The sequence below is a fragment of the Tiliqua scincoides genome, chromosome 6 (genome assembly GCF_035046505.1).
Source record: "Tiliqua scincoides isolate rTilSci1 chromosome 6, rTilSci1.hap2, whole genome shotgun sequence".
Classification (NCBI taxonomy): Eukaryota; Metazoa; Chordata; class Lepidosauria; order Squamata; family Scincidae; genus Tiliqua; species Tiliqua scincoides.
Genome location: NC_089826.1, coordinates 19,542,397 through 19,549,369, shown reverse-complemented (window position 1 = coordinate 19,549,369; position 6,973 = coordinate 19,542,397).

The window sequence follows — 6,973 nt, the reverse complement described above, 5'->3', positions numbered from 1 at the left end:
ACTGTCTTTGAACAGCTTCTTAGATATTTCACACACATCCACTTCCACCACTGAAAAAAGAGATATATGTCCTCTGTGCCCTCCCATCTCCATAATTATGCTTATAGCCTACCTGAACTCATAAGTTTTCTTGGTAATTCATTAGATTTAGCTCATGCCTAGAATTATGGAAGGTCTGGCTTGTTCTTACTAGCCCAATAGGAATGGCACATGCTGGAGCAGGTCTCCAAAATGGTGCCAGGAACTTCTGTTAAAGGTCATGGTGTCTTGCAGCCCCAATTGATGAAGATCAGATGCCCCTGTTTGTTAAAATAGAGGCGTTATTCAAAATTGTCTTGGCCTGGGTCCAAGGCTGGCAATGACGCATTCTTCTCCCTACTTGCAATCCCTTTTGCATGTCCAGTTGGATGCCATTCTTTCCTGCTTCCCCTCCTATCACTGGTGTGTAGTGTTGCTGCCAGTTGCTAAACAGCTGCCATGTTTCACAGAAATGTGAAACGAGATCTTCCCAAGTATCATTGGCACATCAGGGCAAGGCTGAAGTATACAAGGAGCCTTTTGATTGAAATAGAGGCAGACAACATGCAATCCTTGTGGTGGCCTTCTGCCTTTTGCAGACTCCTATTAGGGCAAATTCATGGCTGAAGTTAGGCACAGACCACACAGTGAGTCCAGGGTGTTTTACAGCTGGCCATGAGGCCAAAGCCTATCACTGAGGTTCCATACAGCCAAATTGATTTTCCACCTAAAAAAGAGATGTGCAGCCAGTTTTCCACTTCAGCTTGTAATCTCAGCAGCCACATTATGTTTAAAGATTTTAAAAAAAATCTCCCCCAAGAATCATAGAACTATATGATCTATAGGTCTACTCTCCATTTAATCTATCTCACAGAGTTATTGTGTAAATAAAACAGGATGAAAAACCCCTTGAGCTCCTTAGATGAAGGATGGAATACAAATCAGATAGACATCTTAGGTCTTACATCCAGATGAACTTTGATAATTCAAGATCAGGTCTATTAAAAACTTTGGGAGGGGGAGGTAAGTGGCATACCACACTGCCCCAGCACCTGGGACAGTGGCATCACGACATCATGTGATGCTCTGACCTGACTTCTGGGTTCTCCCAGAAGAGGGGATGCTGGTGGCTTTGTGTGTCCCACTCCATCTTCTGCAGAGGCTCTCTCCCCAAAGGGAAGCTTCTACAGGACAAGGAATGAAGGATGCAAAGCTGCCAGCACACACATCGCCCCTCAGAGAGGCACCTGGAGTGCCGTGGAGAGAGGACACCGCCACTACTGCTCACCACCCAGTAAGTCTGTGCCTGGCATCCCCTCCCATGGCACATAGGGCACCTGCCCTGTCTTGCCACAGCCAAGCTACATCTCTAGGGAAGGTGTATGAATGTGTGATCAGCTTAAATTGTATCAGCAGATATGATATCCCTGCAATTAAGGAAATATTTCTGCAAATAGAACAAAGCATAAAATTTTCCTGGGTTGCTCTGTAATTACTAAAAGCCTGCTGAATGTATCTCATTTCTTACTGTTCTAGCAGCCTGACTTTTTCTTTGGTAAGACATTCAAGGAAAATAAGGTGCCGTTATTCTCCACCCCAGTGGACTGCCCATCACACAAGAACATAAGAACAGCCCCACTGGATCAGGCCATAGGCCCATCTAGTCCAGCTTCCTGTATCTCACACCGGCCCACCAAATGCCCCAGGGAGCACACCAGATAACAAGAGACCTAATTCTGGTGCCCTCCCTTGCATCTGGCATTCTGATATAGCCCATTTCTAAAATCAGGAGGTTGCGCATACACATCATGGCTTGTAACCCGTAATGGATTTTTCCTCCAGAAACTTGTCCAATCCCTTTTAAAGGCGTCCAGGCCAGATGCTATCACCATATCCTGTGGCAAGGAGTTCCATAGACCAACCACACACTGAGTAAAGAAATATTTTCTTTTGTCTGTTCTAACCCACCCAACACTCAATTTTAGTGGATGTCCCCTGGTTCTGGTGTTATGTGAGAGTGTGAAGAGCATCTCTCTATCCACTCTGTCCATCCCCTGCATAATTTTGTATGTCTCAATCATGTCCCCCCTCAGGCGGCTCTTTTCTATGCTGAAGAGGCCCAAACGCCGTAGACTTTCCTCATAAGGAAGCTGCCCCAGCCCAGTAATCATCTTAGTCGCTCTCATTTGCACCTTTTCCATTTCCACTATGTCTTTTTTGAGATGCGGCGACCAGAACTGGACACAATACTCCAGGTGTGGCCTTACCATAGATTTGTACAACGGCATTATAATATTAGCTGTTTTGTTCTCAATACCTTTTCTAATGATCCCAAGCATAGAATTGGCCTTCTTCACTGCCGCCGCACATTGGGTCAACACTTTCATTGAGCTGTCCACCACCACCCCAAGATCTCTCTCCTGATCTGTCACAGACAGCTCAGAACCCATCAGCCTATATGTGAAGTTTTGATTTTTTGCCCCAATGTGCATGACTTTACACTTACTGACATTGAAGCGCATCTGCCATTTTGCTGCCCATTCTGCCAGTCTGGAGAGATCCTTCTGGAGCTCCTCACAATCACTTCTGGTCTTCACCACTTTGTGACGTTTGGTGTTGTCTGCAAACTTAGCCACCTTACTGCTCAACCAATCACAGCAGTTCCGCTCAATGGCTTCTGGCCTTCTGCACTTTTAGGACAGCAACTGTTGCTCCTCACATCCAAAACATGATCATTGGATAGCAGTCAGATAAATGACATGTCACTCTGAGATGAGAGGAAGTCATTAGGGAAGTGATTAACATGAGGCGCTTAGAACTTAAGCAGCTCTGCCTTGAGTGCAGGCAGAAAAATAACAATCCAAACATTGATTTCTGACTTGAAACAAGCTACAGATCTTGGAAACCAGTAATACTAATGGGGCATTGATGGTAAAACTGAGAAACCTTGTTCAGACAGCATCCTTCCTCTGCATTTAACAGATATGTCAGGGGTGAGGGAGATCACTCACCCAAAGCACCAATGCACCCTCTGGTCGGTCACCCCAGCAACAAAGCATTCACCAATTGTTTACAAGAGGCAGAGCCGAACTCACTTTCAGTGCAATCTTGATCTCCTCTTCCGCCAGTCATGGCGGTGACCTAGAATGTCACAAACATGCCATAAAGACTTTTGTGACTACTCTATAGCAAGCAGCACTGGTGGGAAGGCCTGCAGTATCCAAAGGAAAGGCTGCTGGCAGAAGTGAGTACTCAGCTGAGCAGCGTAAGTGCGTGGGAGGGTAGCAGGAAGGTGGGATGGAGGCGAGGAGAGGCTTAATAGAGCAAGGAGGGTGGGACAGGCCTGGATGGGGGGATTAGCTGAGGAGGCTTCTGCCATATCCTAACCCCCTTCCCAGAACCAACAGCTTTACATGGAGCTGCTTGGATTTGCGTCAGACATTTAGCTGGCGCAAATCCGAATAGCCCCATTTGGCAGGCTGGAGCATTACTCAGGGTAAAAGGAAAATATCCCCTCACCCCGAGCAGACCCCCAGCCTGCTCCTAAACTTGTGCTGGATACGGCATAGGCCACTCAGCCCAGCTGTGCCAGTGTCGGTTAGGACTGGGCTGTCCGTCTCTACAGTCTGGAACCCTATGAGGGCTTTAAGTTGCTTTAAGCTGCTTGGAAGGACACTTTACACATCTTGCTTGTCCTCTTACAGACAAACATCAGATGCACAGCCGCCTGGGGCTCTGACCAGCAAGCACTGGGAATGGCTGGCAGGCCATTATTCCATCCCTCTCTCACACATGTAATGATTGTGGAGCTGGGAAAACTTTCCTGACCTGAGCTCTAGGCAAACACTAATCCCAGTGAAAGGTGGGGTGTAAGTATTGAAATAAACAAATAAAATAAAATAACTGCTGGGTTTGGCTGGGTCATTTCCCCTTAACCTCTTTCTGACCAGCCCACAGGTGTACACATTTGATCCTTGTTGCATACATGCAACGTTGGGCAGAAATGGCTTAATGGGAAGGCCAGTTTCACAGTACCTTAACAATGTCAATTGCATGGAAAGAACAAAGCCTTTTCATAGCACCACCAGATACCGCACTGCTTTGCATTATGATTAGTCCTTATGGCATGTCTGCAACAGTGTACATGCTCATTCTGGTTAGGATTGTGCTATTAATCTACTACTTGACCAACCGAGATTTCATTAATTGGAAAATAGACCTAATAACCATCAATTTAATGCCAACCTGCCATACTTTTATACTGCCTGGGACAACTGCCTTGTTCTGCCTAACTGTTTGGTCAACCATGTTGTTCCCATGTGACCTTTATGAATGCCCATCCTCCACACCAACTCTGCTGATTTTCAGGACTTGGTGGCTCTTTCTAGAGAGACCGTGTGAGAGCCAGCCAGACCATCTTCATCTCCAGCCAGACCTTGGAAATTGGCACACTCCTCAACTGATGCAACAGCAGCAACCACCACTCCTCCAGAAGGTTCCATGGCATAAAATGGAAGATCCTTAAGATCCCCACTGGATCAGGTCAAAGGCCCATCTAGTTCAGCTTCCTGTATCTCACAGTGGCCCACCACATGCCTCAGGGAGCACACAACAAGAGACCTGCATCCTGGTGCCACTCCCTTGCAACTGGCATTCTGAGGTAGCCTACTTATAAAAAACATCTTCTAACTCCTAAATCTAGACTTCTAAATCCTTCCTATAGGGTTGCCAACCAGAAAACAAACGGACTGCTCTACTGTTGTGTTTTTAACAGCAACTGGATCTGTACAAAGCAGCAGATGGAGTGGTACACAGCATGGAGATAAACCTGATCACCCACTAGTTTCTAAATATAAGCTCCTTTTAAAGACAGCTATAAAGGACAGCTGAAGGGTTGACACACTTAAGCCTTCCATTCTTTTTGGTTGCTCTGCCATTTGGAGCAAAAAGATGGTCCAAAGCATGCCGTCAATGTCTTTCTCACCTCTTGTCCTTCTGGGGTCAGAGAAGGTTTCTCAGAAAGCCTGGCAGACAGTTGTTCTCAAAAGTTGTTATTCCCTACCCCAGCAATAAATTATTCTGCTGTCAACTGTTGGTTCAGCTGGCAGAACAGAAAAAAGCCAGCTATGTCAACCCTGCTCCTGACTCTTCTCCAACAGAGGCACCAGAAAGGCTGAAAGCACGCAGCAGATGGACAGAAAAATGTGATAAGTACCTCTGTGAGACAAATGTGATATGTACAAGTGAGGAGCTGCCCTCCATGTTTCCCAGTTATTGCACCCATACCATACTGGGTTGCATTGGGAAAGAGCAGTGCAATCCTAACTTGTGCTGGAACAGGCAGGCCGGCAGGCCTGTGCTGTATCCAGTGAAGACTTGGGCTGTCTGAGGCATGGCCCGAGGCAAGAGGAAACTTTCACCTTATCCCAGGGAGAGCTGCAACCAAAATTGGAGCTGCAAGTGGCAGATCCTGGCCACTTCTCCCACTCCCCGCTCACCCCCAGGAACGTCCACCACCTGCCTTCCTGCTGCTCCAAAACGCTTCCCTCCCACCTCCTCCCTGCCCTCCCAGACCCCCACACCGGCTGAGATCAGCCAACACAACCTTACCGAACTCCAGGGCTTGAATCAGCATGGGGAGGCCAGCACATGTCCATGTGCCAGCCTATCTATCCCAAGAGTGGCACAAAAGTGCTTTACAGCACTTTCATGACACTCTTCGGATGGCTCAAGGGACTTGCACAGGCCGAAGGGGTGCTCTGGATTGCGCCCTAAATGTCATAAATTCAACATAGCTGACTAGGGGCCGAATCCTGTGCTGAGCCAGCACCAGCACTGACCTCGAGTGCCGGCACTGGATATCACAAATGTGCCATAAGGCACGCCTGCGACACCCTGCACCAAGTCAATGCTGGCGTTGGCCCAGCACCAGTCAGCACTGAGCCCAGTGCTGGCTGGACAATGCCTGGAGAGAGATAAGAGCTCCAGGCAGCAGTTAGGGCTTTGGGGGTGGGGGGAGGCATTCCAAGGTGGGGGGAGTGTAGGGCAAGAGGAGGAAGTGAGGTGGGAGAGGGCTCCGAAGCTGGTGCAGACTTGAGAAGTCCCACTGCTTGGGGCTTTCCCCAGGGAAAGGCGGTGAAAGTCCCTTCCCCCTAGGACACCTCCAGGAGCTGCCACAGTGCTGCCAGATGCAACGGTAGTCACTTTGGCGCCACTGCATCTGGCAGCAGTGCCTTTAGGATTGGGTTGTAGAACTGCAGTATTTATTTATAGGAACTTGCATCCCAAGAGGGCAAAGGAAACAGACAAACCACTGCATGCAATCACAGTATATCAGGTTGGCTCTACAGCAGCAGCAGCAAAAGGCACTGAGATAAATCTGATAAGTGCTCGGCATCTGCTTCTGAGCGCTCTGGTAGACTGAGTATGAAATGAATATGGGTCGTTCTTTCCTCCTCGATGAATAAATTGTCCTGCTTCCAGGCGTGCTCTTTCAGTATACAGCAGCTGATGATGCTACCACGAATCTAAATCCTGGGTGTGTACAGATGGTCATTTTCCAGCAACTTGGAGGTGGTACTGAATAGCCATCACTGCCTGAGATTCACGTGTTCATTGCTGAATATGTGTCTCAGCAGGATCTGATGTCGAAACCTTTTTTTTTTTTTTTTTTAAATGGCACACCAAGCTGTGCTTCAGAAAAGCTGAAAACAGCTCCAGAACTGTGACTGGTACTGGTGCTGCACATTTTGGTGTGGGCACTTCTTGGATAGTACCCATGAAGAGTAACATGGTTCCGACTTTCCTACAATGCCTGAGGAATTTTTGCAACTTTTTTTACCTATTAGCATATGAATGGATGAGTGCACATCCACGTATGTGAACTCATGTAGCCCTTTAGAGAGAGATAAAACAGTTTACCTTAGAAATGAAATTAATTAGACCACAATGGCTC